Genomic DNA, 20,400 nt, shown 5'->3' with positions numbered 1-20,400 from the left:
CTGTGATAGGCACAGGCAAAATGTCAGGCACCTCAGCAAGCCTGTAGTTAAGACACATAAATCTGGGGAAGTTAAATACATGGCTAAACGCTCTCTCGAATTCTTACTGACAAAAAGATTTGCAGGCTTTTTGCACTGGACTCTGTTGATGTCTCTGTTTCATACTATTGGTAGCAACAGCACTTAACCAGCTTCTTTTCTGGTGTGATATTTCTAGGATCTTTCAGTTGCAATCAGGGAAAAAAACCTTGAAAGATAATAAATGTCAATTCATTTGTACAATGAGGATAAAAACTGAGGCTGATCGCAAACCACAGTTTAGATAAAGCAATGGAAACACTATGAATTATACTCCTATTCATGACATGGAATTTAAAAGCACAGAACTTGCACAGATTAAAAGTCCTAGAGAGATGATATTATTTTACCTATTTCTACCAGCTTTCACGGCTTGCAGTGATGGTTCTGTGGAGATATAACTCTGCTTGGCGCACTAAATAGTGTCACTTTCTTCTGCTTCTGTCGAGTTTTAATGTCGACTAGCACAAGGATATGTTAACCTCTCCCGTTTTCACTCTTTCAGTGTGATTTCTAATACATCTGACACAATCCCTTGCAAGTCCTTATTTCTCTGTAATTACATTAACATGATTATGTGCCTTCATCTGGGACTTATCAGGATTTCATCTTGTAAAGAAAAAAAAAGTCCTGGATCATTGAAGTACTTTTTTTTTTTCTCATGAAACCATCTTCAAAGCCTTAACCTCAATGTTTCCAGAGATCTGTCAGCTTAGAACTAACACCTGACACCGTCAAATTATTGCCATTATCACATCCAGGGCAATCACTCCTCCCTCCCCTGCCTTCCCCAAGGTTTTCAGAAAACAAAAAGTAGGGTTTCTTCCAACTTTGGAAATTGTTAGCCATGAGTGTGACTTAGACTTACTGAATTATTCCACTGTAGTGTCTCAGGAAGACTTGGCAGAGATTGATTCCAGACACACCGAGGATGACACATATCAAACTCCTTCACAGATGCTTATTCACCCATCAGATTACATAACGTTGACCCTGGAATTGCTGAGAACTAAAAGGAGTAAAAAGAGAGTTGGATGTGTTTTATCTGGGATGCCAGGTCATTAAGACTATTCTGGTAAGATATAACAGAACGGTATGATGCAGACTTTCTGCCTCAGGCTATGAACTTGTCATTTTACAAGTGAAGTGAAGCCAGTCTGCCTGGCTGCCCGAGCAATAAATAGATCCTCTTTCCTAGCACATAATAAAAGCAATGAACATCTTCTACTTAACTTTTCCTTCTTCTTTGTCTCTTCTAAAAGTGTCCTGAGCTCCACCGGAGTGCTTGTTTAAGAGTCTTCACTGTCGATACTAGCAAGTAATTACTCATGGTAATTGTGCTATTTTTCGTGCCACAAATGGCATTATATGTTTACAAATACAACATCATAACGTCATGATGTGGTGGAACATGGATTATTCTTTGCAACCTGAAATAATGCTTAAGATGGGAAAGAAGAAACACTGTAGTTATTTCCTTTAAATTTCCCGCACCATGTCATTAAGTAACCTGGAATGCGAGTAAACGCAAGACCTAGATCATTGCTGTGGAGCTCAGACATTTCTCTGATGACATAGTCGAATGTTAAATACGCATTCGATCAGAGGTTCCATTTTAAGATGGATTCTTCCCTACAGCAGAACCCTGCCAATTGCACAAGGGACAGAACAGATGAACAGCAAGCATCCAGTTTTGACTCTGCTATTATGAAGGTTGATGCAGACTGTACTACTGAAAAAGTGTCCTAGACTTATGCAAAATATGTATTTAGGGTTTATTAAAAACCCTGCATAGGTGAAGACAGACATCACACTGACTGACCTTTCTCCCTCTCTTGATCGTCACAGAATTTAAAGCATCTTGGAGATCTTGGAGAACATTGTTTTCAGTTACCTCTAGGTTCAGCCCAATATCCTGGTCTGGACTAAGGCATTTTGGTGCTCAACAGACAAACCTGTGCAACCAGAGGCAGAGAGTGGAAAAGCCGTATGGTGGGCAGTAATACTGACTGAATATGTCTGAAAGAAGTTGTTTGTATTGGCCCTTCTATGGCAATATACTAAAGGCACACGTATTAAGACAACTGTACATCATGATCCTTAACTGCCTCAAGTTTGCAGTAAGAACAAGTTGCTTTCTTGACAGATAGTTTCTTTAAAGAAAACATACAGTAAAGGCTAATGCATAATCTTTGATACTCCTGTCTTCTGAGGAATATGTTTTCTTTCTTGTGAATGCATTCACAGCGACCTAAATAAAAGCAGGGCTTTTCTTCAGTGTTCTGGTACAGTCCATCCATTCAGCTTTAGCCCTCTTTTTCTTTAGGCTCTGAGGTGGCAGAAGTTGGCCCTTCAGTTATTGCAACAAAATTATGTTTACACACAAAGATAATCAAGTCCCTTTAAAAATCAGGTTTATGGGAACTAATCTAAATGTGAAGTTAACTCATTTTTAAAGCTGCAGCTTAAACTGTCATTAAAGGAAAAAAAAGAGGCCTATAGAGAGAAGAGAACATTTAGAGGAAGGAATTGAGACATCAGGTTACAGATAGAGTTGTTTCCTGCCCAGCAAACAAACAGTAGAGCTAACCACTTCATCTTCCATCCCATATAAACAAAGAGTTGATGATACAATAAACACAGCAAAAGCGAATCTCAATACTGCAAATGGTATTATGCCTAAGCACAACGAAAATCAGGCTCTGAGGCTGTATAAGCTCTTTACAAACAGGAGAGTTAAGACTGCAGTATTATACAAGATCATTTAGAGCCTCTAAAAACTTCTAAAATGTCTCTCTCTCTTTCAGTGGCACTTTAATAAGGCAATTCCCAATGTTTGACTTGTGAAATAGCCTGGAATGGAACAGTTGTATCAGCAGCCTGTAACTGGGCTGTTCCTTATTGGTCCTCTGCGAACATTTTAAACACCCTTTGTAAGATGATGAAAGCCGTACCTATTTCAAGGCTTATTTGCACAGAGGGAGCAGTTAAAAGTTTTGATTATTGGGATTGCAGATGGCGGGGCTGATTCTGGGAGTAGCAGAGTGTTCTCCCAGTCCCCAGCATCTGGACACCGCTGGCTACACTGGCACCCACTTTTTCTGAACTAAGTCCTTTTCATCTGAGAACAAATCTGTGGCTCGCACTGTTCATTTCAGTAATCCAGCTCGGTGTCGCATCAGCTTTGTCCCCATCATTAAATATATTCACGCCATCTGTCTCATGGTCTCAACCAGTAAAACAATTGCATCGTAGGTTACGTACAATCAATTCCCAGTTGTTCTGAACAGCTTGAGATGTCTCACATCTTACTCAGTGGCTTGTGGAAGAGACTGATAAATGATTTTTTATAGGAGGATGATCAGTTTGTGATTCCCTTTACTGACATTTCAGATGCCAAGAAGTTCAGATTTTAGCTTGATATCTTTGCACTTTTTCCCCATATGGTTTTGGTTCCTCTTGCAAAGAAATGTGTTTCTCTCCATATGGCTCTTATCCTGAGTTTTCAGTGTCATCTTTAATTAGAAACTGAAAATCAGTTGGTGTGATTTATACCATTATTTGTCATTGCTGCTATTGTCTTTCAGACAATCATATTCAGATCTTAATGTCAAATTAAAATTATTCTTTATAGGGTCATAAATATGAAATATGTGATTAAAACATTCCCATTAAGACATAACAGAGCGTATAACAGACCCTTGTTCATGACACTTCAGCAGCACACTCAGTCAGCACCGTCCTTGTGAGAACGCATGGTGAATCTCTGTCACTCAGACCCACCACAGCAGAAACCTAGATTAAATCTGTGGCTGCAGGTGTGACACAGTTCACATTCAGACACCGAGGAAGCTAAATTTGCCTTCAGCTCTTGTGATCATGATAGAATTGTCAAAGTGAATGACGACGCATCATCCAAGTGGAGAATGTAGGTGGTCCTCACTCAAAGCTGTATATCAGGAGCAACTGGGTCCCCTTAGATCTGTGGGAACAAAGCCCAGGGGGAGCAAGGTTGTGGTCTCTGGCAGGATACAGCTGCTCCCTTCCAGATATGAAAGGCTAACCATACACAGAGAGAAAAATGAAGAATGTGGAAAAGCACGGGCAGGTCAGCACTTGCTACACAGATTTGTAAGTAAAATCACTCTTACCCCAAGCCTATTTCTGAAAGAATAACACATTCCTTTTTTATTATTATTTTGACTTGAAAAACATCCAGCTTCCTTATGAGGTAACTCCATGCTAACCTATGGGTTCTGGTGACAATAGGTAGGTCCTTGCCTTGAAGACTCTGGAAAGAGCTGGGTTTTGTCTTTTTCTTTAAATGAAAGGGGCCTGAACAGATGTAAAACTTCATTTTGGTAGGTCCCTTTTCATTCTGAGTCTCTAACCAGAATTTCTCTTTCATAAGGAACCCTCTACAGTAACTCAACTGACCCTTTTGTTCTGTTACACATGAGCACAGTAGTGTGAGAATTTCCAGCATCCACTCATTACCTTACCCAGAGGTGGTAATAGGGCCTCAGATAATCCATAAATAGCACTAAGAGCTGCATGTGAAGAGCTATACACAAAAGAAGCCTTTTACAATGAAGCATAAAACAAGGTATTTGATTTATCCTGCAAATCACGGAACAAATGCTGCATACTCCTGCATACTAGCTATTGACACGCTGTCTTCAAACTAGTTATTCAAGCTAGTGGTATTCACATGAGCAGAGATCAGCTTTGTCATTAGGAATGAGCGCAGGTGTCTGTGTTGCTCAGGGCTGTCCCAAAGCACAGAGATCCCCCTTCCCTGCAGCCCCTCGCACGTGGAAGTGGCAGGGAAAGGGAACCTCAGGCTTTCTGGGGCAACACGAGGAAGAATTTGATAGAACTGGTGGCATGGAGGGCGGATCAGTCCCTGTAAGGAGAAGGTAAAATACTCATTTTAGCAAACTTCTAGAATTTTCTTGAACACAGAGAAAAGTGCACAAACTCAAGCACAAGCTGCCCTACTGGCTCCTCCATCTATGGTCAACAGTGTCTAGAAAGATGATAAATACCTTCCATAAATGGCCCGACTTCTACTATATGGAAATGTTATTTTTTGATAATTCAAACCAGTTTTAAAGCAGAATTTCTTCTGCTCTCAGCCATCCTGTGAAGCCCTGGTTTTGCGACAAGGTGTTAGTTATCTTGGAAATTGTTTTAGCACCTGAGATACTTCAGCTCTGTGCAGGGTTAGAGGGACATTGACCATAAAATAACAACATCTGAAGCACTGCTTCTGGATACTGACCCGAGTAAAATCAGTCACAGTTTTGGAAGGCACGCAAGTAGTTCTGGCCTCCATATTTTGTTCTGTCCTACTAGGTAAACTGAGAATAAATCAGGGTCTTTTATTGTGATACAAAAGAAACAACCTGTTACTTCATGGGTCACTGCTTTGATGTCCGTGCTGGTATAAATCTGAGCTAAAATGTATTTCCTAACTACACAGGGAGGACGGTAAAGAATGTGAAAGGGGATCAGAGGATAAGCAGACTAAAACATGAATAATTGAGAAAGATTTTTAGTAGACATTGCATTCATCTGCATGAATAAAACGGGTATGGTCTTGATTTTTCTTTCAATGCAGTCAATGGCAACACCGCCCTGTCTGTATAGGGCAGAATGGGACCACACAGATCATCACCCTACAGCGGACTTGCAAATTACTGCTTGAACTGGCTGGTGCAAATACAGCATCTAATATATTTCTTTGGACTCTATTTCCCTGTCAACAAACTGAGTAAGAGGGAGAGATGGTAAAAAGATTGAAGGACTACATTCAGGAATTTGTCTAGCAAGCCTTAAGAGGGGTGAGTGAGATCACGGAGTCACAAAGTTTATCAAGAAACAAATTAAAATGCAAAGTATAGGGGAGTCATACTTCAATGTCACTACAAGAAGTCCAGTGAATATCAATCTAAATTAATTTTGGCCTCTTTAATCAATCATCTCTTTATGAAACACAAATAAAGCCACATCAGTATGACACGTTATTAAGGAAGAAAAGAGATGTGCCCTAAACTTCTGGTGACAATTTACATAAATGTCATTTGAAGCAGCAAGGTTAGACCTCAGGGAGAGCATTATTATAAAGAGCATCAGCAACTTCATTGTATACAAACCACGACACAAAGAGGCTTGGTGCCCAGGAACCAGAGGGTGCCGGACGGGTGAGGAAGAAAAGAGTTCATTTGGCATCTCTGTAAATCTTAGAGAGTTTTTATGATACAAAAGGAATGTAAACAAGTAATCAAAAGAAAACGGCCCGAAAGAAGAACATTCGGTACCATTTTTTAAAAAGAATTATGATTCTTTACTCATCCAAAAAATTATATCTTAGTAAAACATCAGTGTAACTAAGGTACATGGTTATTATATTTATTATATCATATCATATATTACTATTACAGTGTTTGTATTATTGTAATTCCCAAGTCACCAGATGAAAGGATGCTGTTACACCACGTTTGCATTGCAGGAAAGTGACACTGGGAATTTTACGTTGTAAAGAGTGGAGAAATGGAAGGAGACTGATTTCAGAGGGATATATTGAACATGGCTGGTTAAACCACGATTAAAGCTCAGGAAATGCCGCTCACAGCCAGGGCCCTAGTCAGTACACAACCCAGCTCTTGCACCCTATATGCCTCTGTTATACACCGCAAGTATTCTTCACAAAAAGGTCATCAGATCACACTGAAATCTCAGTCACAGCCAATTTCTCTCATCACGTCTCTAACGTGTGTTTTGCTTTCCTTCCCTCCAGCCTGTTTATCATTTATTCCCGTTCTCCTATATCAAAAATGAACAAAGACACTTTCTAAAGGCCATTTCACAGCTTTAGGGAGCTGTATTCAGGAGAGTAATGTGTGATCTAAGGCAAGCTGAGGAGCATTATTTTCCTATCACCACCCCACAGATGATAGGGAGTGACAGATTACGTGTCAGTCACAGCACACTAGGCAAAGGGCCAGTCTGCCGGTAGTTCTGTCCTTTCTGGCTCCAGCCAAAGCATTGTTGAGAATGAAAGAACGGTTTATAAATAGCTCACAGTGAAGTCAGTCTATCATAGAGGCTGCAGATCAGCCTGGTCTTTATTCAGGGCGTTCAGGATGATGTTTGCGTGGCCATGTACATGCAGGTGTTGCACACACAGCCTGTACGGATCATGTCCCAGAGCTATTCCCTTCCTAGCTGTCACCTTTCTTTGCAAGAAAAATAAAACCTACTGCAAACACATTTAACTTCACTTTCTTCACTCTCGTTTGATAGATTCCACATTAGTTTGTTCTTTCTTAGAAAGACTTTTTCTTTACATAATAATTTTCAAGTTTCTATCACTGCCCTGAAAAACTGCTGATTAAAAAAAAATAGAACAGTATCTTATTAGCAATCATGTTAACAGATCTCCCCGAGAAAGTGTAATATGGAGGGTAGGTATGCAGTAACAGAACTGAAGCAAAACCTTCTGCCAAAACTGGAATTAATCCATGTGGATGCATCACAAATGCATCATTATTCTCTAGCCCTTTCCTGAATGTTCACACACAAAAACTGTATGGATTTTCAAGATATTCTGCTTAGAGTATGAAATTAAATCTATCTGATTTAAAGCACGAGTGCCTTCAGTCTGCTGAGAACATTTCTTAGCAGTCCTGGAGGCAGTGGGCACATGATATTTTCATACAGTCTTCCTACTCCTTAACCTATGGGCAGACCCAGCGCACCCCAACCTGCCCAGGATTCTGTGACGCCCCAGCCCTCTGTCCCATAACTGAACACAGCTGCCAGAAAGTGTCTCCTTTGCCAAGAGCGTGCAAGGAAAGCCTGGTACGGAACCAGCATTCCCTGTTCTGGATGACCTTGAATTGCTGTGGCGTGGTGGCTTTACACAAAGCAACTGACTTTCGAACGTATACCTCCACCTGGCTTATTTTGAAGTAAACTCTCTGAAATGAACTTTCTGCATTATCCATTGAAATTGTTCTTGGCACTGCCAATAGGAGGTAAGATGAGTCAGGTTATTTGTTTCAGAAGAGGAGTCCTAAGCTACAATAAAATTTTATTGCCAAGAGCAAACTCAGAACAGATTGGAGCAGAAGCTGTGCCCATAGAAGGCTGGGTTTTGTTTTTTAATTATCATTAAATGTCATTTATCCTGCTTTCATCTTACGTGCAGAATATCATTATTCCTGATATATTGACCAAGAATAAAAACTGACAAGTCACTCAGTAGCTGAAGGCATAAGACGAGGACTACTGAATTATACATGGTTTGGACATACCTTAAATCAAGACTGTGTGGGTCTAAGCAGGGACTCACACCCACCAAAATCATACCATCTGAAATTTTCAGCCATGTACCTTCTGTCCATTCTGTGTCATTCTCACAAGTAAAAACAATGACTACCCAGTGCATCAATAATTGTAGAAAAAGAGCATTACACTACAGGTCATCTATAATACTGTATTTTTTTTTTTTTTGTGGACTTATTCCTTTAGGAGGGAGAGGTAGAGAAAGAAGAAGATGGATAGATCAATAGATAGGCAGAAAGACCGACAAAATACAGCACACTTGCTCTATCATCTGCACTCGTATAAATCACTGAAACAGACACTGCCTTTTGCCAACATAAGGCTATGCATTCAAACCATGGCTGCTCCATAACGGAGAGGAATGTTAGTTAGCTTCCTTACAGGATTAATTTATCCTTTAGAAAGACTCTGCACCACAATCAAAGGCTGATTTTAATATCTGACATGTAGGCTTTTATAGCTGAATGTCTTAATACTGCAGTACTACCTGCATATTAAATATATCCTGAGTAGAAAATGTTTTGGGCTCTCCTTCAGTATTGCAGAACTCCAGTTTTCTGTGTCTGTGGTGTTTTTCCACTGAGAGTGGGTCTGGCTCTGGAAATACTTCCCACCAGAAGCAGTGCACAGGCACAAAGAGGCCGACTCTCCCGAGTCCACGTTGGCTCCATGGTTTCCTGCGGTTGGGCCGTGGAGGGAAACACTGAGCTCCCGGCGCACACCAGAAACATGGTGCCAAGCAGTTCTTTGTGCAGCAGCCAAAACCAGATCTGTCTTAAAAGAGAGCTTAAGAGCTACTCATTGGTCAGGTCTGTTATTGTCTACATAAATAGAAGCAGCTGATTGCAAAAGTCCTCCACCTTGGGAAAATGAGGATCATGCTACCAATTTAAGGTCTTCAAACTGAAGATGGAGGAATGGCAAGTGCTCTGCTCAAAGGTAGCAGGGTACTGTATGAGTTCTGTGGTTGATCCTCTTCTAAGGGGTCTTCAAAGCAATTAAAAGTCTAGATAGCTTTTTACTTATGAAGAATCATCCTCAGCTAATGAACATTGGCACTAACTTGACTGGTGAGACACTGATTTATGTGGGTGAGTATATGGTCTGACTGTTACTTTGAAGTCATTGACAGGGAAACCAGAAACTATGCTAACAAGGATAACTAAGTCTTAGAAATCTAGATGTGAATGTAACCGACAGCACAATTTTATAGCTTCTGTGCCCTGAGGTGTTTATACCATGTGTAATACTACTACAATAACTAGTTACAAACAAAAGGATTTGACTAGGTTATTTATTGCTCTCGTGGTCATTTTTCTAGCACTGTGACCCTGGCCAGAGAAGGCACTTATGAAGCTTGACCATGATCCTCCATCGTGACGACTGAAATTTTAATTAAAATTCTACTTTATTTTTACCAATAACATGATTATTGGTCCATCTCGGACAAGAAGGCTGCTGTTTTTCCTGAACCTTGACACAAGATGAATCCTGCAGGTTCTTAACTGCAACTAAAATCACAGTGGGCATTTCTTGCAGTGAATTCAAACCAATTCTGTTTTACTCTGCTCCTTCATCCCTTTCAGTGGTGGGAGGTCAGGACCTGCCCCACCATCACCTGGAAGTTGTGGAGGATGAACTCTGCTTCCAAACAGAAAGTAAGAACTCAGTGAAGATGGGCCTTTTGTAGCAATCATTGAGAGTCGGGTGTCACAGCACTTTTGGAAACACCACCAGGGGCCCAGCAACATCGTTTGGAGGCTAAATACTTTTCAAAATCTTCCTTGAATGTTTTAGACTCCCTTAAACCTACAGCAGAAAGGATCATATTATCACAGATTAAACAAATACATTTCATCTTAGTGCCCTCCAGGTGAAGCTATTCTTCAAGGAAACTTAAAGAACGGGGGGAAAAAGAAAGAAAGAAAAACAAAAGAAATAAAAGCTGTACCACTTATCTCTTTAGTGTATATCAATGCTAGGCTAATACAAATATTATTTGGCCCGATTCTGTTTCGATATTCCAGTGGTGCATATAGTTCTAAACCAATATTTTTAATATTGAATTCCCTAAATAATTATTCAACGTAAAAAATATTCAGTCCACAGAAATTTTCCTTTTACTTTCAGGGACTGAATGGGGACATCCTTATTCAGGTAAGAAGAGGCAGAAATCCACAGGGCTTACCTGAGTTAAGAGCTCAGGAACTGGTCCTGCATATGCACATAAATTGCTCTGGGAACTGAAAGACTGTAATGCAACAAAAAGAGCCCGTAATGTATGCAGGCTTCTGACAGTTTTTGCAAACATCAAGGAATATGACACCTACCCTTAATATGTTTCTGCTCTGATTATGAATCCCCAACTGCACCGAGTCCATCTTTGCATATGCCAGATGAATCATTTTTCCAACCTTAGCTGTCTGGTATTTCTTTGAGTGGATGAAGAACTTGTTAAAAATGAAATACAGAGTAATGGGTACTTATAATTTAAATGAATCACTGCATGCAAAGTAATTTCTTTAAACTATCTGCCAGGTAAATCTTGAATCACCAGCATGACACATTTGAAATTTTAAAAATTTGAACATATATTATTAAATACTGGTACCATTAATTGACATTCGAGAGAGTAAAATTCATTGTTTAAGGGAAAAATCCCAAGATGCCTGTGCAATAAAAACTTACGAAGTGAAGTTATACCTGCAGATGGAGAACAGGTTACAAAGGTTCCATTCTTCTCTGTTAGACAGGCTCACCTAATGTTTACCTTTATCGAATTGCAAGGAAGAATATTCACACTTTGCATGGTGGAAGAAAATGTTATCTAGCTCATTATCTAGAGACCTTCTACTAGGCAAGGTACAGAAGGCTTAGAAAGGTAAGATATGCAGTTGCCCAGAGAATCAAGATGAGATGTATATGTGCTGTTCGCAGAAGCTGTAAAGATGCACACCACTGGCCTTCCTTGCCTTCTTCTGAAACTGCGTCAGTGCTTTGTGATTCTGAAAACAACTTCACTCTGAATGTAGCCTGGCATATTTGGAATTGATCAAAATCTTTAGTTTTCAATGTATACTGTTAAGATTCTGACACATAACCTTTTCCTTTTAAGAACACTATGTACTCCTAGGAACACAAATATCAGAGTAAGAACATAGGAGGATGAGGCAGGGGGTGGGCAGGAAAGGATTTTAGGTGGGGAGACTGTATCCTGTTGTTCAGGGAGATTTTCTGCAATGTTATTTTAAAATCAAATTTTCATTAAATCTAACAGTAAAATTCAGACATATTTTCTACATATCTGACTGAAACAACCCAAGCATTAAGATGAGCAGCTGTGCAGATGCATCGGTCTACGCAAATTTTGCATAGGTGTAAAGTGAGAATGGATGACGTATAGATTAGTAGACTCTACCCTGCAGGTATACTGTCTTTCCCTTTGAAAATGTTGATCAGTACCTTAGGTACACTCCTTAGCTCATATGACATGAACTAATGAGACTATGGAATGTACTTCCAGCATAACCGCAGGATCAGGGTCTATATGGCTGTCACTGTGCACATCATAGAACCATAGAACAGTTTGGGTTGAAAGGGACCTTAAAGATCATTTATTAATATTTCCAACCCCCCTGCCATGCGCAGTGACACCTTTCACTAGACCAGGTTGCTCAAAGCCCCATCAATTCTGGCACTGAACACTCCCAGTGATGGGACATCCACAGGTTCTCTGGGCAGCCTGTGCCGGGGCCTCACCACCCTCATGGGGAAGAATGTCTTCCATATATCTAATCAAAATCTACCCTCTTTCAGCTTAAAGCCATTACCCCTTGTCCTACCACTACATGTCCCTGTAAAAATTCCCTTTCCAGCTATATTGTAGGTCCCCTTTAGGTACTGGAAGGTTGCTACAAGGTCTCCCTGGAGCCTTCTCTTCTCCAGGCTGAACAAGCCCAACTCTCTCAGCCTGTCTTCACAGCCCTCTGATCGTCTCCATGGCCTCCTCTGGACTCACTCCAACAGGTCCATGTCCTACTTCTGTTATACCACAAATATCATTAATTTGTTCTGATGTGACTGTTAATTATCTCTAGTATTTGGGACACCTTTCCACTATTATAGATATCTAAAAAATGAGATTGCTGATATCTGCCTTAAGCTAAACATCCTTGTACTGAGAAGCAGTGCTTCTCATACAGACATTACTTCTTTTAAAAGGTTAAAAAGTGAATCGCTATCATTGATTTAGTTTATAAGCATTGTTAAATTTGAAAAAAATGATGAGGAAAAAAGAAAAATGCAATGTGTTCAACACAACACAGAGTTTTTAAAACTACATATTTCCCTCTATCAGACCTCAAGCAAATCTATTCTATGCTACTCTATTTTGCTTTCATCACTGGGAAACCAGGTGGGCTTTTAGGTGCTAGGGGTAGGTCACATGAGGACTGATGCTAAACTGAAGAAAATTGAGAAATCTGTCCTTTAACTACAGTTTTCTGTTACATTTGAACTCATCTTTCCCATGGTGATTTTGAAAGCTTTGCCTCACACTAAAATAATTAGCCTAATAGTCAGAAATGCCTTTGAAATCAATGAAGTTAAGCAGATATACAACTGCTGTAACTAGTATCACCTATAAGAACAAATTTTGGAATTATTTGGGTTGCTTTATGTCAAGGGGCAGTATCTTATTGACTTCTATGAGCTTTAAGTAAAGCTCTAAAATTCTCTGCCTCACTTGATTTTGTACAACGAGGACAAAACAAGATGGTTCCACTGAAATAAAAGGAGCTGCACTTGTAGAGCGTCAAGGTAGAATCACAACTGGAATAACTGAAATTACATGTTTGACAATGCTGTGTAAGAGAGTTCAAAATCAGATTCCTACCAAGGTCTTTCTGGAAAAAGCATTTTCCTTTTGTTTGTTTTGCTAAATGTTTTTAATAGAGCAAAAGTGTTTTACAGGCAACATTCATATTACCAAAACCAATTGGATTTACAATTTCTTTTTATTACCACTAAAGGAATACTAATTCAAGTTTTGGGCGCACTGTAATGCCATGAAACAACAGTATTCTTGTTTTTATAGCCCTACACATGCAGAATAGCTTAGGTTTTCTTCTATCACATAGTGCCCAAGTGGCATTATACTCAGGAAATTATTTGTCTTTCTGTTGTCTCCATGTTTCTAAACACAAGTACTTTTGTTTAATATTATGCCAGTTCTTCAGATTAAGCAAAACCCTACATTTTGAACGCATTTCAGCCAAAAAGCTGTTGCTGCTTTATCCAGCTTTCTCAGGCCCAATTACAATCCTCAGAAATGCTGTAAATGTAGCAGGTGGAGTGACCCAAACACAGAACTCTTTTGTAATATTTAGATGTTTGCACACTTCAGTGCTTGCCTTTGTTTACACTCAATGCCCATTTTTCTGTTGACTTCAATAGCCTTTAAACCAGCCTTTTAAAGACTACACTAATTCAATCACTGTGGAAAAAGCCAGCTAAGTCAGTTTGGCTATGACCCTTTGCTGGAATAAGCTATTAAATTAGGATTTATTGGGAAATAATATTCCCATTATAAATAACCTGCTGCAAACCCAACATTATTAGAACAATAGAAGACAAACTAGCAAACTGGTAAATGCGGAGCTGCAGGCTGGATTGGATGTTGAGCAGGCAGAGCCCTCTATCTTGCCTCAGAAGACAGGACACGTATTTAGAAATGGAAGTCACTGATGTTGTTTGCAACCTGCAAGACGGTGGGTTGCAGGGCTTGTGTACATGTATGTGTATGGTTTCTATACAGCCTTGACTCCCAGAATCTCCTCTGCCAGACTAATACAAGTATCACCTTAGCAAGAAGGTTTGGGGACCCATCTGGAGCATGTCCACTCTCTCTAATATTTTCAGCTATAAAGCACAGAATGTTTCATAGTTTTGACTGGATGATTAGAGTGGCACGAAGAAGAGGACACAGGCAACTCAGAAGGTGCTGCTACGGTCATCTGTCAGGAAGGTGTCATCAGGGAAATTGCCACAGTAAAGCTGTTGGTGGGCAGTTCAGAGCTTGCTGTCCCTTTGCAAAGGATCATTAAACTTGATTGTGTCTTCAGAGGTGATTTTACAGCAGAAGAATATCACTGATAAGCAGGGAAAGGATTAAATGCAGGGCAGCTGATGAGAGCGGGACCTGATGAAGACGGTGTTTCTACCAGATTCTGTATTTGACATGTTTGTTCAAACAGAATTACAGGAGTGAATTCTGCTCTTTTGTAAGCTCCATTTGATTGGTACAATTTGTATTTAACATCTGCCTTTGATTTCCTGGTTATATAAAGTTACTCCCATGGCTCCTATTATCTAGCCCAGGCATACCACTAAGTTAAAACTGCCAAGGTGGGAAGGACATGATTGAAGCTAAGAGCAGAAACCCCTGACAAGTACAAACTACCTAATCTTTAAACAAAGAAAGCAACTGACAATCTTTTATACATGTTTACATGTATATTTTGCCATTAAACATGATACAAAGTTTGTCACAGAAAGCAAAAAGTGTATGAGCAATGTGCTATTGCTTTATTTTGAAGTGTGTGCTTGGGGGAAGTTGCTGGGAGACAACAGGAGAATGTCACCGTTGAGAAATGGTTGGCTTTGTTCACAGCTGTTTAATTTCCAAGCTGATAGATTGGAAACAGACACAGACAGAACAAATACGTGTTGTCCTCAAAGACTGGACTTTTTTTTGGTTTCCCTTTAGAATTTTTGTTTTCTGGTTGGAAATGAACATATTCCATCAGTGTAGAAACCCCAGAGTGCAAATGTAATTTCCCATGGCTAAAGCGGAGCCTCCATAAAGTCACTTACGTCTATCATTCCTACCCAAGAAATAGTTTCTTCAACGGTATTAATAAAAGTGACAACTCAAACATTTCAAGTGGCAAAGGGGAATATTTCTTAATATAGCTTTTCTTTAATATACTATTCTGTTACAGCTTATCCTTAAAAATAAAACTGAAATTAACATACTTATCTGCTACACTTAAGAAGTTATACAAGCAAGTTAGGGGCTCAAATAGCTTATTGAGCATTAGTAAGCTACACATAATTGAGAAAGTATTGCTCTTTTTAAGGTGAGCATTATTATTCTTAGAGATCTGGTGCAATACTCTGAATGCTTCACCTTGTACTAGTTACAGGTATGAGATGAGGACTGAAACCAGTGTCTGACGAGAAGAAGGTGCAAATGGTGTAAAGTTTCAGAAGTGACACAAAAAAGTGTCAGAAAAAGCAGTGGAGGTCTGGAGACCATTTTAAAGCGTTCCCCCTCCCCAGTGTATTTATGTAGATAACAACAATTCCCAAGAGCAGTAACAACACAAGAATAGCTGCAGATTTAAGCTTGAGAGACAAAGACTGAGGTGATATATTGGCCAGATGCCACTCCCTGCTACTGCACATCTGTGCACGGCAGCGTTGCCACCAGAATGACTAAATCTACTTCTCATTCAACTTTTAGTAAGAGAATGTTATGGATGTTATGGATATACAATGAAAGCAGGAGGTTGTCCACTGTATGTAATTTTCCACATAGCTTGTTCACACACTGTGTATCATTTTGATAATCTGTAAAATGTTCTTTGTAGTTTTTATTTTGAGCTCTTTTATAACACATAAGGAGCTATATGAGCTAAAAAGTCTATGAATTGCCATACCATAATTTTATACATCCACTACATCTAATATAGATCTAATCTTCCAGACCTCTTTAAGAAGGCACAAAAACCATATAGCTAATGAAGTTTTAAACCTTGTTAGTTTAAAAGTATGTTATATATACTTAGTGGGGGAAATGCTAATTTACACGTGAATTGATGCCAGTCAGTCTAGGATTTTCTAATCAATGGTAAAATAAATATATCAAAAGATAAGGAGGATTCTAAAAATGTGAAATTGTCTACTTTCCATCTTCCTTCACTGTTCAGAATACTGGTTCTGTTTCTTTGTGCTTAATAACATTCTCTCTTTCTATTTAGAAAGAGGTTTTTGTGGAAAAATAATTGATGTATCAGCCAATATACTTTGTTATTCCAGAAGGATTTCCAGGAAGAATTTATGCTTTGTGGTTTTTTTTCTCTAAGAAGAGCTGAGTTACTGACACTGTACTCACACAGTCCAGTGTTTCAATACTCCCTCAGCATTTCAGTGTGCCTTTTGATCAGGCAAAGAACTTGTCCAGCCATCAGTAAGTTAGCCAATTAATATGCACAAAACAACAAATGTGACAGCAAGTGCTTACACTCTGCTGTAATTACACTTATTGTGACATAACCTTGTTGGAATTCTGTGCCTTAATTGCAGACTTTGGGAATCTGGCAGGTTGGATTCTCAGTGGAGAACAAACTAGTGTCGTGGAGTATATGGTATACTCCTAGGGCAGGTTGTTAGTTTAGTCCTGTATGGAGTAATCTGGAAAACAGCATTGTTCCAAATGATGATGCTTGCTGACATCATTCAGCACCCTCGCCCTACGTGCCTATAACTGTATCTAGGGCTTGGCTTTGCCTCAAGTACCGGTTCTAGTTTGAGAGATGAAGACAAGAAATTCCCGGGCTGCTCACTGGTACTTCCTCCATAAAACCCCCTCCAGCAAAAGCCGTGAAATGTTGCTTCACAAGCTACACATGAATTGTCTGCTATCAAAGTAAACTTTAGAGAACGGCCTCTCCTTCCTGCCTTGGGTGACATATGCTCAAAATGATAGAAATTTCTCTTAACACAGAAAGGATGTCCGGGTCGAAGGACTGAATAATCCCTACTCAGACTGAAGAACCACCTTTCTTAGAAGGAAGGCTGTGATAAATTCTCTCTCTGAAGCCACACATTTCCATCTAGTCCTTACTATGTAACGGATAAAGATGTACAATCTGTTCCTCACTGCCACTCCTATCACACAATGCAAGTGAAGGGAGAGCTTGGCGCGGTTTGTGAAACTGGAGGAATATGTAAAATTGAATGAGAAAGAGATTGAAAGAATGATGGGTGATGTATGTGAGAATAACATCTATACTATATTCCTGCTAAAATGACTTCATAAAGCTCTATGCCTCCTAAAAAGGCTTTTGGTATCAGCTAATTGTGGTATATTTTGGGAACTTACTTGAGAAAAAAATGCTACTTTGTTTGCAATGTTTCAAAGAAAGTTACATTATTCATAATGGCAATGTAAGCAATGAAATATGAAATGAGAGACAACAACAGCACTAACACAATTCTAGTTCTGATGGATCGTTCATTCTTCAGAAGGCACTGATTCATTTTATCCCACCGTAATGTTCACCACCATTTTACTTCCCTGAAAATGGAGGTGGGAAGGTCTAAATATCACCCATCAGAGAAAAAGCAATTAGCATCTCCTACACATAAGTCTATTAATCTCACTGCTACAATACTCAAGCCCAAAGCAATTGAATATGATGATGTATCTCTATTTAAATCAAAAAGAAGAAATCATAACTCTGTATCAATCAGGTAACTTGTAGGGGTGTGGTTATTATGAAACACACTTATTTATCGGAAGCACTCAGCTTTTATATAGCAAAATGCCCAAGGATATTGTCTCATGATAATCACATCCCATGCTGAGTTTTATTGCTTGTAAGTCTCACTTTCATATTAGAAAGACTATCTTCCATAAAGTTTTTTATATTATCAACTAGCATAGACAGAGACAGTGACTGAACCATATCTCCTATGCCCAAATTAATCATTAGGAAAGTTCAACTGTTGGTTTAGAAATCAATTATTTAGAAAAACCTCTCATTTTAGTGCTTTCTAAAAGGTTTGGTTTTTATGGTGTGCATGCATTTTGTTTGCACAGTAAAGTGAACTCCCCAAATCCACCTGTCAAATTTGTGTGCTATGCAAATACATTCATGGAAGTAAATAACAGAGTATTTGAAAACTGTTGTTATAACCAAAACCTAACAGTCAAAATGATACAATTTTTTAAACACTTTCTTGCTGTGTCATCTGTTGGGGAACACATTTTGTTGGGTGCTTTTCCTACTTCAACAGTTTATGCAACGTGATCAAGTCAGGATTGAAAAGAATCACCATGTTTAATGTCATTCACGCTGAAGAAACACAGATGGGTTGTGACTGTGACACTTCAAGATTCAAAAATGACAGGCTGGGCACCAAACGTGCCTTTGGTTACCCGATGTAACAGTACGATTTTCCAGGCAGGTAGAATTACAATTCAGAATCCTATAGGTGGTAGTGGGGAAGACTGTTTGATCCTTTGTTACTCTTTTGTATTCTAGGGCACTCCTTGATTCTTTATATTGCTCTGGAAATGTTTTTCCTGAACATGACACACCTGACATGTTCATAAATGTTTCTGACCTGATACAAGACAGAAAAAATCATAACGAGGGTAATTAAGCACTGCAACAGGGGTCAAATAAGGCTGGGTGTGAATTCGGGGGCTGGAGCAGGAGCCCTCCTGGGATCCCTCCCAGCCAGACTCTTTGGGTAACACTGGGACATGTTGCTCCGGAAAGCGATTCCCCGCTCTCTGGGCCATGGGACTGTGGCTGTTAACTCTGCCTTCAGCGCTTTTCGGAACGAGAGGATACAAACCAAACAAGTAATAACTTACCCATGCCTAAAGCAGAAAAAGCTGACAAAGAATAAATAAATGAACAGGAAAAGCTCCAGGGTTACAGTCCTGAGAGATGTACTGTTTGAACTAAACTCAGTTTTCTGGGAGCTGAAATATTCAGAGAATACGATAAAACTGTAGGTTTTTAGTATGTTTATAGTACTTTCGTATGTAAAAGAACCAGCTCAATGCCTCGGGCAAATTCCAACTGGTATTTTGCACAACACCTCCAGCAAATAGGTTCCATTGCATAGTCTTGCTGGTATAATCTGTCCTTGAGAAGAAGTCATTTTGGAGGCATATGGGTGAACACGGCAGCTCAAACACTATATTCTAGTTGCAGTAATACCAGCCTGTGTGGGACAGGTGGGAGTAACACACAGATCTGTTATTTGCTTTGGGAATTGCTGTCAGAGGTGACCGTGGCACCAGCCAAAACAGCAACTCGGCACCAAGATCATTCTGCAGGATGCAAAATCAAAATCTTGAATCTAAATCCAAACGTAAGATTTCTTTTTCACTTCTTGCTTGGTTACACAGCATGTCTCTAGTCTTCATGTACAACAGGCAAAATGAGCTTGAGAACGAGATCTTTTGCTGGTGACCTGTATTGTACCAAGGGAAGAACCTGTATCCAAATGCCTGAAACAAACCAACAACCCCCATATGGCCTTTGTTTTTAGATTAGAGTTGTTTAGAGGACAAACATAACCAAGGTGGGGTGGGGTATTTTTTGAAGTTTACTTCTTCGTCCAGCTTTTAGTTACTCTCAACCAATTATGATGGTTCTGACTGACGATGGTGATGTTGATGCCTAGATTTACATGCTGCAGATTAAGTCAGCTGGTCCATAACAGGGTACAACATTAATTGAAGCAGAACTGCGTGAAGAAAATCTGCTCTGCTTACATTTAGCATTTACTTGTGTCAAAAGTTCTCAACATCCTATTTTTATCATGTGGAAGTGAACAGGGAACAACTCAGAAAGCACCAGAGCTGTGACAAGAATGGCATCTTCATCTTTCTAAAGATTTTGCAATTTCAAAACTGTTTTCATACGCATCAGGAAGCAAATCCTATCACTTCAAAATTCTCCATGAAAGAAGATTCCCGCTGTAACAAACCAAAATACTGTCTCAGGCCAGCTACTGACAGATTTCATTTTGACAAAAATCAAAATGCTTCATTTGGTTGCAACTGCACTTCAGTGTGGAATACAAAATAGACATTTGAAACTAAGATCTCATTTGAAAGGAAAAATACAAATATTTTGTTAGAAAATATAAAAGCTGGGCCAG

This window comes from Patagioenas fasciata, chromosome 13 (assembly GCF_037038585.1).
Source record: "Patagioenas fasciata isolate bPatFas1 chromosome 13, bPatFas1.hap1, whole genome shotgun sequence".
NCBI classification, from domain to species: Eukaryota; Metazoa; Chordata; class Aves; order Columbiformes; family Columbidae; genus Patagioenas; species Patagioenas fasciata.
Note: the sequence above shows the minus strand (reverse complement) of the source record.